Raw genomic sequence first — 15641 nt, forward strand, 5'->3', positions numbered from 1 at the left:
TCTTTTCTTAAGGCGAACGTATTTATTCTCTTCTTAACTAGTTTATGTTCTGCCATGGATATAATATGTAGATTTTATTAGGTCACATTTTTTACACGCAACAACCTCTGACCCCAGTAAAACTATTTTCGAGTGGAAAGACTAATAAACATTGTCCTATTGTCCTGTATTTCGTACCACTTATTACGTACCTGCCCACAGCGAATCAAGTTCTTGGAGGAACTGGGCCATCTGTAAACTAGAAGAGAAGCTGACAGCAGAAGAGACCATGTTCGGTTGGACAGTGCAGGGCAAAGCTACGTTAGCTGGAAAATTATTGATATGGTAAATTTCTATTTTATTTCACGTTGAAGTGAACAAGTCTGGCATAGAGACAGAACTAAGCCATTTTTGGGACATCGAAACCATTGGCATGAAGGGCACAGAGCAAGACGCAAAGAAAGAGGAGGGTGTGATGGAGTATTTCAGCAGGAACTTTAAGTGTGAAAAGAAAAGATACTGAGTACGACTTTCATGAAAACATATCGCGGAACTTGATGAAAACAAGGGGATTGCAATGACAACACCGAAGCAATTCACTCGAAGGTTACAGAAGTACTAAAGTATACTGCGACGTTATGACAGCGTCATCAGATAGTACTTGAATAGTGGAGTGTCAGAAGTGGCTGCAGAACAAGAGGGGGAGGAAATTATGTAAACAAAAAAAGGCAGGAAGTTCAACCAAAAATTGCAGCATTTGGTTTGCTGACCTGCACTAAGGGGAAGGGAAAGGAAAGAAAAGTGAGGAAAAAAAGATAGCGAAGAAAAAAGTAGACGCGCCCCAATCGATGAACAAAGTGATGAACCCATGACACACAGCTATACTTGCCTCATCAAGCCGCCATCAGGGAATATTGTAAAACAACAACGATAAGAACAGTATGTGATGCGTAATCATCAGCCACAAAGGGGCTGTCGTTAAATGAGTCTCGAAACTGAGCCTAATCTCAATTGTGATCTCGTGCACACACTGATGAACTTCTGGCACCATTTCTTGCAATGAAAGCTGATATTGAGAATGCATTCTTAGAGATTTCAATGCTTGAGGCAAACATAGACGCACTGCGTTTTTTTTTTTTGGTGGCACAGAATTCCAAGTGGTAGCGACGCAAAGGTTGTAACTTGAACAAACTGGAGAGTAACGTCACTGCTCCGAGCACGTTCTTGCCTTAAGCAACAGTACAACACCACCTCAGTGACATGGAAAATCTATTTCTAGAGAAAAAAACAGCTGATGAGAGACATCCACGTCAACGATGTGATAATTGGAGTCGAATCGCTCAAGGAAGCTGAAACAACTTCGCTAAGAATCAAAAGAGAGTTTTCAAGAGGCGTTAGTCACCCTGAAAAAGTATATATATATATATATATATATATATATATATATATATATATATATATATATATATAAGGCTCATATGCAGAAGAATAACTTCGGTTGCTGCAAGGTTATAAATGTGAATGTAGATGCGCTTTCACATAACAACTGTTTATGGTGCCGACGTTTCGACGGGGTTCCCGTCGAAACGTCGACACAATAAACAGTTGTTATGGGAAAGCGCATCTACTTTCATATATAGATATATATATATATATATATATATATATATATATATATATATATATATTTATTTATTTATTTATTTATTTATATCTTTCAAGGCGAGAGGGACGCGCCAGCAACGAAGTTTCGAAGTTCATGTCACTATAACTCATCCCCTGATGAAGAGAGGACCCCTCCCGAAACTGTTGGGAAATGAATATATTTATCCTTGTTGACAGCGCTCCCGTTGTGCCATATCCCATACCTTCACGAAGACTAACAGGCCCATTGAAATAGTACTCCCACCATATATATATATATATATATATATATATATATATATAAATATATATATATATATATATATATATATATATATATATATATATATATATATATATATATATATATATATATATATATATATATATATATATATATATATATATATATATATATATATATATATATATATATATATATATATATATATATATATATATATATATATATATATATATATATTGTAACGAACAAATGCAGTGCCGGAAGCTAAAACAGCTATTTATTATTGGCCAACTTGTGCCCGTCAACTAAATACACAAAGGTTGTGAGCTCACTGGTCAAAAACCTCGTCAACTTCTCTTGCGTCTCGCTTCGAGCTGCTCCTCGAAAAACCGCCAGCGTTCCTTGTCCAGCGCGTGATGTGGTGACACGTGCAGCCAGCGTTGCATGGCGCGTTTATAGCTTGGCGCGTTTGGCTTGTCCGTTGGTGTGGCAGAATTCAAAGCAGCAGGAAGCGGGGCAAGATTTCGGTAGGTGCCAAACAACATGCGGCCCCTCCCCCTCCTGAAACGCATCGTCCCGATGCGTACGCTGACGTCGAACAGTTTTGTAAAGCAGTATTTATCTGATGTTTGAGCACATTTATCAGTTGTCTCGTTCAGTGCCTTTCGTAGTACGGTTTCATTCGTACTACATGTACGACTTCCGGGTGATTCCTGCGTCGGGTTGAGCACACTTGCCATTCAGGAATTACTTCGTAGTTTAGCGTGCCTCACTGGCGAAGTACTTTGTAAGGGCCGAAATAGCGCCGCATCAGTTTTTCCGATAGGCCAGGTGCGCGTATAGGCATCCACACCCACACTTTGTCTCCGGGGTTGTACTGTACGTCTGTCCGCTTCAGATTATAGCGACTTTCATCGGAGCCTTGTTGAAAAATGATACGATGTCTTGCCAATTGCCGTGCCTCTTCTGCCCTTTCTATGTAGTCGCTGATGTGTGGGTCACTCTCATTCGAATCGTTGACAGGTAACATCGCGTCTTAGGTCGTTGTGACCGTCCGACCATAAACAAGTTGAAATGGCGTGAAGTGTGACGTTTCTTGTACTGCGGTATTATACGCAAATGTTGCATAAGACAAAATACTGTCCCATGTCTGGTGCTCAACGTCCACATACATCGAGATCATGTCGGCGAGAGTTCTGTTGAGCCTTTCGGTTAATCCGTTTGTTTGCGGATGATATGCTGTAGTCTTTCTATGATCGGTGTGGGCGAGCTTCATAACAGACAGCATCAAACGGGCAGTAAATGCTGTTCCTTTGTCTGTAATGACAACCTGTGGTGCGCCATGTCGTAGTACAATCTGAGTGACGAAAAACTGGGCTACTTCGTTCGCTGTGCCTTTCGCGAGAGATGATGTCTCAGCATATCGAGTCATGTAGTCTGTTGCTAAAACAATCCAGCGCTTTCCCGATGAAGAGAGAGGAAATGGACCAGGCAAATCCATTCCCACTTGCTGAAATGGCCCTTTTGGTGGCTCTATTGGTTGCAACAGACCCGCTGGTTTCGATGGTGGTATTTTACGTCTCTGGCAATCGCGGAATGACTTAACGTAATGGTGCACCGAATCTCTTAATTTCGGCCAATAATAGTTCCGGTGAATTCTGGCCAAAGTGCGACAACTACCCATATGGCCAGCCGATGGGTCATCATGACACGCTTCTAAGATTTCTGCTCGCAGTGATGATGGTACAAAAAGCAGAAACGTCTCACCGGTGTTTACGAAGTTGCGCTTGTATAGGACGTCGTTCCGGAGGACATAGGATGTCAAACCACGGATGAAAACTCGTGGTACAGCAATTTGGTGACCCTCCAAGTATTGGATAAACGGGCGTAGTTCCGGGTCCTCTCGCTGAAGACGAGCCATCTGCGACACATTCAGAACTCCAAGAAATGGGATGTCTTGTTCTTGGTCAGATGATGGAGACTCAACAGGTGCGCGAGACAGGCAATCCGCGTCATTGTGCTTGAGACCGGTAGACCACAGTGATGTCGTGTTCCTGCACACGCAGGCTCGATCTAGCAAGTCTTCCTGAAGGGTCCTTGATGTTTGCCAGCCAACACAATGAATGATGATCACTGATTGCTCGAAACAGTCTGCCGTAGAGGTATGGGCGAAACTTGCTGATGGCCCATATAACTGCGAGACACTCTTTTTCTGTCGCTGAGTAATTAGACTCAGCATTTGATCGAGTGCGGCTCCCGTAAGCAATGGCCTTTTCTTCTCCATTCTGCCACTGAACGAGGATGGCACCAAGGCCAACGTTACTCGCGTCGGTATGTATGTCTGTATCGGCCTCTTCGTCAAAATGGGCAAGTGTTAAAAGAGACTGCAAACGGCGTCGCAACTCTGAGAAAGCCGCTTCTTGTTCCTCCCGCCAAGACAATGGTACACTTTCTTTCGTTAGCCGTGTCAAAGGCTCAGCGACCTTAGCAAAGTTTTCAACAAAGCGTCTGTAGTAGGCACATAGTCCCAGGAATCGTCTGACGGCCTTTTTGTCTTGCAGTTTCGGAAAATTTTTAACTGCTGCAATCTTTTCCGGGTCTGGGCGGACGCTTTCCGCACTAACTATGTGCCCGAGGAACCGAAGCTGACGAAATCCAAAGTGACACTTTTGCGGTTTGATGGTCGGTGCTGCCACGCGAATGGCATCCAGTACCATTCTCAGTCGGTGGATGTGCTGCTCGAAGGAAGAAGAAAAAAACACTACAACGTCGAGGTAGACGAGACACGATTGCCACTTGAGTCCGGAGAGCACAGTGTCCATCATCCTCTGGAAGGTAGCGGGAGCAGAGCACAAACCGAAAGGGAGCACTTTGAACTCGTATAGTCCGTCTGGGGTCACAAACACCGTCTTCTCGCGAGCTCGTTCGTCAACCTCGATCTGCCAATATCCACTTTTTAAGTCCAATGAGGAAAAGAAGTGAGCATTGCGTAACTTATCGAAGGCATCATCGATCCGTGGAAGTGGGTAAACATCACGCTTTGTGACTTGGTTCAGCTTTCTGTAGTCAACGCAGAACCGCAGAGTGTTGTCCTTCTTTTTGACTAGCACTACCGGTGATGCCCACGGACTGTTGGATGGCTGGATTACATCATCGTTCAGCATTTCCTGCAGTTGGTTCTTGATGGCTTCCCTTTCTTTTGGCGCTACTCGGTATGGGCGCTGATGCACAGGTCTCACGTGTTCTTCGACCACGATACGGTGCTTTGCGACGGGAGTACGTCCGACTTTCGACGAGGTGGAGAAGCATTCGGCGAACTCTCTGATGAGGTGAGCAATCTGTTGCTTCTGAGATGACGAGAGCTCTTTGTCAATGTCTACTGACTGGAGTACGTTATCTACCGTCTCTGAAGCTTTATCAAGAGTGCAAACATCTGAGACTTGCACGTACTCATGCAGCGATGCTACGGATGTTCCCTTCGCAACATGCTGCAGCTCATTTCGAAAGTTAGTTAATAGGACATACGCACATCCATCACGAAGGCTCACCAGGCCTCTTGCCACGCATAGTCCTTTTTCTAGTAGCAGTCCGATGTTTCCGTCAGCTAATCATTCACAGTCACGAAGAACTTCACTCCTCACAAGAACGGTCACACAGGAACGTGGCGGCACGGTTACATCTTCGTCCACAATGCGGAGAGGTAGAACGGTCGGTTTCTCCGCATGACAGAAGGCGATGGCATTCTCCGTAGAAAACGAAACCTGGGACTCTTGCAAGTCAATGACTGCATTGTTTGTTTGCAAAAAGTCCATGCCTAAAATCAGTGCCCGGGAGCACTCAGGAAGCACAATAAAGCTGCCGACATACACAAATCCTCTTATTCCTATCCTTGCGGTGCATAACCCCACGGGACTAACTAAGTGCCCTTTAGCGGTACGTATCTGAGGTCCGGCCCACTCAGTCATCACCTTCTTAAGCTTCTTTACGAGAGCGTTACTGACAACGGAATAGTCTGCACCAGTGTCTATTAGCGCAACGGCCTCGACGTCGTCGATCGTGACTAATATCTCGGAGGTAACGTCGCTACTACTGCACTTGACTGTCGTTGCGTAACTGCCACCGTCCTGTCGGTCTAACAATGGAGGGTCTTCAGTTGTCAGTATATCAGCGGCCTCACCTCCAGAGGTCGCTGGCTCTAGTTTTCTCGCCGCGGGCTAGGTGAACGTGATCTTCGGAGATTTGATGACGGACGAGGACTCGGCGACCGTTAGCGCATCGGTGCTGTCGAACGCGACTCCCTTTGTTGCGTGTCTTGAGGTGAATAGCGTGAAGACAAGTATTGTTCGATTTCGTAGGGCCGTTCACCATTCCGTGGGCATGGTGCATTGACTGGAAAACCACGCAGTCCCGCTCGACGATACTGGCACGCCCGGTAAAGGTGACCTGCTTCTCCGCAGTGGTAGCAAAGGGGCCGCCGGTCTACAGTGCGCCATACATCGCTCTTACGTGGTCTTGCTTCCGGTGTTGGTAGCGGCGTACTCGGAGAAAACGTTGGAGGTATCACACCAGTCGCAGCCGTCTGATTCATGCGTCCGAGGTCCTGTCGTACAGCTTGCGCGTATGACAACTGAGGCGGAGGCTCCGGTTGTGCGCGCTGTAGTACCTGAGGTTGTGGATGTAGAACCGCTTGCCGCACTTCTTCGCGCACAACGTCGGCAAGTGAGGACATCGCTGGATGAGCTTGAGTCATGTGTATTTTCTGCAGTTCTTCTCTTACGACAGCCCTCACCATTTCACGCAAGAGATCAATGTTACTCGTGAGGGTTGTCGACGCCGCGCTAACAGATGAGAGACTTACGTCCCTGTTGTATTGGCGCGCGCGCTGCTGGAGGGTCTTTTCTATCATGGTCGCCTCTGATCTGAACTCAGCAAGAGAGCGCGCTGGATTACGCACCAGGCCTGCAAAAAGCTCCTCCTTCACTCCACGCATCAGGTGCCGCAACTTATTTTCCTCAGCCATGTTCTGGTCGGCCCCGCGGAACAGTCGAGACAAGTCTTCAATGTACATGGCGACGCTCTCGTTGTTCCGCTGGTTTCGCGTCTGAAGAGCGGCCTCTGCCTTTTCTTTACGGTCCGTGTTTGGGTACGTAGCAAGAAACTCTCTTCGAAAGTCGTCCCACGATAATAAGGACGCTTCGTGGTTTTCGAACCACGTACGTGCAGAATCTTGCAGTGCCACGTAGACGTAGCGAAGTTTCCGGTCTTCGTTTCAACCGTTCAGTCTGGCAACGCGTTCGAAACCGTCGAGCCAGTCCTCGGAATCCTCGAAAATATCACCGTGAAATACCTCTGGTATACGGGGCGGGTCCATGACGATATGCGATGGAAATGAAGTCGCTTGGGTGGCCATTGCAGGGGCTCCGGAACTTACGTCCTCCGCTGGTCTCGCAGAATCGAAGAGGGCACCAAACTCGGGCTGCTCACCTCGTAGGTGACGACTCGTTCGTTGGTGTACGGGAGTCAACAGCGCTGCCTCCAACCTTCGGGGTTCTGGGCTATGTTCCCTATGCTGAGATGGGCTTGGAATCATACCCCGCACCTCCACCAGTTTGTAACGAACAAATGCAGTGCCGGAAGCTAAAACAGCTATTTATTAATGGCCAACTTGTGCCCGTCAACTAAATACACAATGGTTGTGAGCTCACTGGTCAAAAACCTCGTCAACTTCTCTTGCGTCTCGCCTCGAGCTGCTCCTCGAAAAACCGTCAGCGTTCCTTGTCCAGCGCGTGATGTGGTGACACGTGCAGCCAGCGTTGCAAGGTGCATTTATAGCTTGGCGCGTTTGGCTTGTCCGTTGGTGTGGCAGAATTCAAAGCAGCAGGAAGCGGCGCAGGACTTCGGCAGGTGCCTAACAACATGCGGCAATATATATATATATATATATATATATATATATATATATATATATATATATATATATATTGTAAGATGGCGTCGAGAACACTCAAGACTTTCTTTTATTGACTCGAGTATGTGCCCCACAACCTAAACTTGACTGGTGATGATGATTATGTTTAGATGAAAAGATTGGACGCATAAATAATGCTCACACTTATTTTCCCCGCGCACTTGAGCGGCCGGCCCGGCCGAGACTTAGGCGGGAAAGGTACGGCGCACAAAGGGTTTAAGACGTGAAACGTGGACTATCTCGGAGGCACGGTAACGATGGTCCGAGGAACCCTCGACGGGAGTGACAAGGTAATTGACCGGAGATGTTCGTTCACAAACAACGTAAGGTCCTAGAAAGAGAGACTGAAACTTTTCACACAATCCGGGTGTGCGAACAGGCGTCCAAAGTAGTACTTCATCTCCAGGACGGAAGGTGACGTCTCGACGAAAGCTGTCATAGCGTTGCTTGCGGTCTTGATGACTGGCCTCCGTGTTGAGTTGATCACGTTGCCGTGCCTCAGCAAGCCTGGAGACGAAATGTTCTGGCGTAGTCGTCGACGTTTTTGTCATTACATTGAAGAAAGAGGCGTCAATGGTCAATGTCGGCGCACGACCATAGACGAGGAAGAAAGGTGAATACCCGGTGGTTCGTTGAACAGCGGTGTTGTGTGCAAATGTTACGAATGGCAAGATTTTGTCCCAATTATCGTGGTTCGGTCCGATGTACATGGATATCATGTCGATTAGAGTCCGGTGGAATCGCTCTGTCAGCCCATTTGTCTGCGGGTGGTAAGCGGATGTGGTCTTATGAAGTGTGCCACAAGTTTTTAGAATTTCGTCCAGAATTGTCGATATGAAGGCCTTGCCCCGGTCACTCAACAACGTGCGAGGTGCACCATGACGCAACACAATGGCTTCTAAAAAGAAGGCGGCAACGTTTGAGGCGGAGCTGGTGCGTAGAGGAGCGGTCTCCGCGTATCGTGTGAGGTGGTCGACGGCTGTGACGATCCAGCGGTGGCCCGCTGGCGTTACGGGAAGTGGCCCGACGAGGTCTATTCCGACAACGGCAAAAGGTGTGTCGGGACATGGAATTGGTTGTAATAAGCCAGCAGGAGCTGAAGTTGGTCATTTCCGGCGTTGACAAAGTGCGCAAGAAGCGACATAATTAGCCACAAAGATAGAAAGACCAGGCCAGAAGAAACGGCTCCTAACGCGGTTGAAGTCTTTTAAAATCCCAAGTGTCCAGCTGACGGGTCGTCGTGCAATGCTTCGAGAACTTGTTTTCGCAGCGAACGGGGAAGTACTGGCACCCACCGATGCCCATCCGCATTGTAAGTATAGTGCTGCAGGACATTGTTCTCTAGCTTGAACAGCCGTAGCTGACGACGTAGTCTGGCATTAGGTGGAGAAGGCGAGCCATTCAAGTATCCGATGATGCGGCTACAGTAGGCGTCGTCACGTTGGTACGCGGCAAACTGGGCGCTGTTGTTTAAAGGTAGCGACCCAGCAACTGCCAGGGGTGATAACGTGAGTGAAGAGGAAGCCGCTTGATCACCTGAGGGGCATTCAGGATGCGTGGTTGGAGATGAAAGTGGCAGAGGGCAGCGAGAGCGAGCGTCAGCATCCTGATGCTGTTTGCCGGACCTGTACACAACGTCAAAAGTGTACTCTTGCAAACGCAGTATCCAGCGACCGAGGCGCCCAGACAAATTCTTCAGCGAGGACAACCAGCATAGGGCATGGTGGTCGGTAACCACAATAAAATGGCGTCCATACAGATAAGGTCGAAATTTCTGGAGGGCCCAAACGACAGCGAGACATTCCTGCTCTGTTATCGAGTAGTTCTGCTCTGCAGGTGCACTCTCATCGAAGTGACGGAGGACGGGGTCTCATGTCAAAGCACGCTTAAGGGCTTGGAAAGCACACTCGCACTCGTCAGTCCACGTGAAATCCGTCCCTGACGTCAGAAGCTTGTGTAACGGCCCCGCAATGGCAGCAAAGTGACGGATGAAGCGGCGGAAGTAAGACGCCAGGCCCACGAAACTTCGCAATCGTTTTTGATTGCGTGGACGTGGAAAACTAATTACGGCAGCAACCTTGTCGGGGTCGGGTCGAACGCCGTCTTTGCTGGCAAGGTGACCCAATACTTTGATGCTTGTGCTGGCGAAGTGGCACTTTTTTGTATTGAGCTGTAGGCCAGCGTTCGAAATGCACGTTAGAACTTTGTCCAAACGCTTAAGGTGCTGAGAAAAATTAGAAGAATAAATGACGATGTCGTCTAAATAACATAAACAGGTTTTCCATTTAGGACCACGTAAGACAGTATCTATCATGCGCTCAAATGTTGCTGGAGCGTTGCATAAGCCAAAGGGCATGACGTTAAATTGGTAAAGCCCATCAGGCGTCGCAAACGCTGTTTTCTCCTTGTCTGCTTCGCGCATAGGTATTTGCCAATACCCGCATCGGAGGTCGAGGCTGCAGAAATATTCTGCGCCTTGTAGAGAATCCAGGGCATCATCTATGCGTGGCAACGGATATACGTCTTTTTTCGTGATCTTATTGAGCGCTCTGTAATCAACACAAAAGCGGACAGAGCCATCCTTTTTCCGGACCAACACCACAGGAGACGACCAGGAGCTGGATGAAGGTCGAATAATATCCCGTTTGAGCATGTCGGCGACGTTTTCCTCAATGATTTGCCGTTCTGCCGAAGAGAGACGGTATGGGCGGCGGCGTACAATGGAGCTGCCTTCGGTTTCTATGCTGTGCTCTGCAACGGAGGTGCGGCCCAGAACTTTGCAATGGACATCAAACGAAAGGTTGTGCTTTTGGAGAAGGTCTAAGAGGTCTCTCTTTTGCTCGGCAGTGAGGTGTGGACTTATAGTGTCATTTAAGGTAACAGTGGTAGCCTTGATATCAGTAGTAGCAGACAAAGGCGGTGATTCTGCGTGAAGAGGAACCAGTGAAAAAGGCTCACTTTCAGCGAAGCAGCTCACAGCAGTGCCCTGGGGCAGCATCACTGGCGAAGAAGTTGGATTCAAGGCGGTGACCAATGCTTTACCGTCGCTAAACCGCACAAGGCCGGGTGCTATGGTAAGCCCCGCAGGTTTGGAGCGAACTGATGGAGCTATGAACACGTCCCCATTAACTATAGTATCTGAAGCGATCGTTAAAAGTTGTTCATCTCCTGGCGAAATGAAACAATCAGTGGCAGCAATGAAACGGAAGCTGTATGGATCGACATCCGATGAACTCTCAGTAGCTGACATTCGAATGACTCACTGACGACACGATATGAAAGCTGATGCCGAAGAAAGGAAGTCCCATCCTAAAATTACTGTGTGAGTGCACAAAGGAAGTACAAGAAACTGAATGTGGTGAAGGATGCCATCTATTAAAACGCGGACTGTGCAAACACTTGAAGGCTGAATAGGGACTCCATCCACGCAACGAAGGGGAGGACCATCGTAGGGCGTCCTAACTTTTTTCAAGCGGACACAAAAGTCTGCACGAATTACGGAAAGTGATGCGCCTGTGTCCACCAGTGCCTCTGTCTGTATACCTTCAACATACACCAATAAAACATTCGATGGGCGGTCCGGAGGAGTTTGACGCAGTTCGAAAGATGCAGCTTTCCCTCCCGAAGCTGCACTGTTCAGTTTTCCAGTTGGCGGTCGGGAATTGAAGTAGAAGGTCGGAGAGGAGAAGAAGAACGCCGCATCGGTGAAGGTGAGCGACGACGTGAGAACCGGGAACTGCCAACTGGGTCAAAGTTCTGCGGAGACGGCGACCGACGTGTGCTGTTCGGATACAGCCGACGATAGGGTGGTCCAGTCGCGTAGAAGTCGTGCCGTTCAAGGTTATCGTAGCTTCGTCGTTCGTCTTGCTGACGGCGTCGGCAAAACCTTGAAATATGACCACGGATGCCGCAATAGAAGCAAGTCGGCCGCGAACTGCGCCAGGCGTTGTAAGGCTGGGAAGATGGTCGCGGTGCGAGTGAGTTGAGCGAACCATGCACTTCGGGTGCTGGTAGCTGCATTGGGCTTTGCTGGGGTGCAGGCGTCCTAGCAGCAACCTGAGCATACGTTGGCATGGCCACAGGATATGAGCTCGGGACAGGTGTGACAGTCATCGAGGCCAGGCTCTGGTGGGGCGTAGGTGTCGTTGCAGCAACGTGAGCATAACTGGGCATGGGATGTGAACTCGGAGCTGGTGTACTAGTCATCAAGGCCAGTTCCTCCCTCACGACGTCACGTAAACTAGTTGCGGGTGGCGTCATTCGGATATCGAGGTGGCGAGGTGAAGCCTGTGCATGAAGTTCCTCGCGGATGATAGAGCGGATCAGTGCACGCAGCTCTGTTGTATCATGACTTGAGGTCAGATCAGACATATCAGTTTGTACCCGAGTGGTCTGAAGCTCCTCAAGGCGCTGACAAGCAGCGACAACATCGGCTACGGTTTGGGGATTTTGCACCACAAGCGCATTAAAAGCGACAGTCGCAATTCCTTTTAGCAGGTGGCGCACACGATCGTTTTCCGCCATATCGTTGTCGATGCGGCGGCAAAGGGCGAGAACATCTTCGATATAAGAAGTGTAAGACTCGCCAGGGCGTTGAACACGTGCACCAATCCTCTTTTTGGCGATATCCGAGCGCACTGACGGGTTGGCGAAAATCTGGCGGAGCTGACGTGTAAAGGCGGGCCATGTCAGAAAATGTGTGACATGGTTGAAAAACCACGTTTTTGCGACGCCGCTCAAGTAGAATGCAACGTGGGTGAGTTTCGCAGGCTCATCCCAGTTGTTGATAACACTCACGCGGTCATACTCCTCTAGCCAGTCTTCAACGTCTTCACCCGGAAGCCCTGCGAACAGCGGAGGATCCTTTTGAGGGCTGGTGACCAGGTGAGAAGGGTTTCTTGGCGGTGGGAGCGGTGGCGAAGCTGGCACGCTGGACTGGGCGGCTTGCGACATTACCGGACCCAGGTCGTTTAAGCGGCGGCCTGAACGGAGCTCCAGGGATGTGTTCTAAAAGACGCTGGGGTGTCCGAGAACGCGAGAGGACGCAGGAACTGGGCAGCACTCTCCACCACTTGTAAGATGGCGTCGAGAACACTCGACTCTCTTTTATTGACTCGAGTATGTGCCCCACAACCTAAACTTGACTGGTGATGATGATTATGTTTAGATGAAAAGATTGGACGCATAAATAATGCTCACAATATATATATATATATATATATATATATATATATATATATATATATATATATATATATATATATTGGAAGACATATTGGGAAGTCGCCGTAGCGCTGCAAATAGCAAACTTCATTCTCTATGAGAACAATAACAACAGAAGCATTCATTTCGAGTTTCGGCCAGTCTGGCCTTCGTCAGCAATGAGGGTAGAGGCTGTTCGTGCTCACATTCATAAGAATTTGCGAAAAACATGAGAAGGAAAAAATGGCAAAGACAGAAAAAAAAAGAAAGAAGGAAAGTCTATAAAAATGAAAAGGTTTCTGGGGTCAATGCGCTATGCGAGTGGCGTCGTCAATGTTTATTTTCTTAGAAGCATTGCGTTCAGTGTATTAGAGGGGCGGTCCCTTTAGTGTAGACAGTGGCCGGCTAAGGTAAAGGAGCGGCTAAGGTAAGCACTCACGACGCCTCCTGCATAGTGCAATGACACCTGGTACTTTTCATATTTCTTTCTGTCTCTTCCATTCTTTCCTTCTCATTCTTTCGCGCAAAATATTATAAATGTGAGCGCGAAGAGCATGCACCCTCGTTCCTGACGACGGCCAGACTCTAGTCAAAGCTGTAAAAAAACGCATATATATGTATATATATATGTATATATATATATATATATATATATATATATATATATATATATATATATATATATATATATATATATATATATATGTATATAATAAACAAGTCAAAAAGAAATGAACTGCTAGCAAACGTATCTGTAATGGTTGTGCTCACATGGATGAGGTAGTTCATTCTTGATCATTTCGTTTTGTGTGCAATATACGTGTATTTCCATTGTGAAAGCAGTATTCGAAATAAACAGCTACTTAGGTCACGATATTTCAGCACCGGGGAAGGTTGAAGTCACTTGCGAGCAGTTGTTACTAACCATTAAAACACACAGCTATACTACTAATAATAATATGTGGAGTTTCAAGTCCCAAAACCTTTATGTTATTATAAGAGACGCCATAGTAGAAGACATCAGGAATTTCTACCACCTGGGCTTCCTTAACGGGCATCCAAATCTGAGCACACGGGCCTACAGTATTTTCACCTCCATAGAAAATGCGGCCGACGCAGCTGGAATTCGATCCCGTGACCTGCGGGTCACACGGCTATACCATTAGGCCTAATGTTCAACAGAGCAGTTATTAATCATATATAAAAATGTGATGCAAAAACAAGTACCAGCGCACCGAAGGAAGTGAATGATGTCCAGTCATCTAATTCCGACATTGTCATTCGAGCCACGTTTCCTATAGCGTCCACCACACAGAACCAAAAGCAAAGGGCCTGACGCTGGTCCCGTGTTTCGGTTGCGTGGGGCTTCGATCCATCAGCTGTATATGTGCTTCGCTTTTGCCAAATATGGCAGATAATTCAATTACAATAAAGTCAGAGGACGGGAAATAACCTCGCGGGTGTCCCAGACCTATACGACGACCACTCAAAACGGCAAAGGCGTTGTCACATACATTTCGAAACGACAAAACCAAACAGAATTGAATACGCTGCAAGCGCAGATTACTCGATGTTTGTGGAGTCCTGAATTATTTCATGTGTCCGGTCTCGCATGACATGTCTCGTCGACAGAGTATCTACCAACTATACCAGCCTTAAGCTATTTTGAGAGAGATAATTAGGGCTGATGCTACGTCAGGCACAGGCGAATAAAAGTGCATGATAAAGAGAAATTTAGATTGCATAGGACAAACACGGCCGCTACTCTGACTTACAATATGAGCTGCCACATATTTGCTATAAGTATATATTTAACGCACGCACATCATAAAGTGTGGAACTGTTTGACCTTATTAAAGAAACATGCGCATACAGCAGTGAACAATGTCATAGCTTAGCGTTACGTTCCACGCTGTGTAATATCAATAATGCGAATCTGACTCAAGGTTCTGGTGGCCGAATTTCTGTAGAGGTGAAATAAAAAAAAACGTAATATACTGAATGACTCAGAAGAATAATGCTGTTTTGGCACTTAAAATCCCACAGACTTTCATTCTACAACACTACCTACATTCACCAGCTTTGATTTATATGAAGGGTTTAACGTCCCAAAACCACCATATTATTGTTAAACACGCTATAGTGGAGGGCTCCGTAAATTTTGACCACCTGGGGTTCTTAAACGTCCACGTTCACCAGCTGCCACGTAGCCTTGGGTCAAAGCAGATTCAACCGACTGGTTCTGTAAACCGTTTTGCGGAAAGCTAGTATGTCACTTTACGTAACCATAACCTCACCGCCACGTGTCAAAGTTTACAGCAAGAAAAGGGCGTTGCCCAACGCGACATTGCGTTGTGAATACGGAAGAAGAGAGTCTCACCACGTACTTTATTCGTAACAACGTTACGGAAGAAGTCCTCCCGCATTTCATCGCTCATACGAGGGTTCATTGCTCAGGTCCAATACTTCGCTATTCTTGACTTTTCTCTTTCTTTGTTCGCTTTAGAAAGAGGCTGTAAAAATTGTTGTTACTTCGGCAAGATCACACAGAAGCGACATATTTTTGTTATCCCATGCTCCATTCGGTCTGGGTGGTAGAGC

Source organism: Rhipicephalus microplus, unplaced genomic scaffold (genome assembly GCF_043290135.1).
Source record: "Rhipicephalus microplus isolate Deutch F79 unplaced genomic scaffold, USDA_Rmic scaffold_120, whole genome shotgun sequence".
NCBI lineage: Eukaryota > Metazoa > Arthropoda > Arachnida > Ixodida > Ixodidae > Rhipicephalus > Rhipicephalus microplus.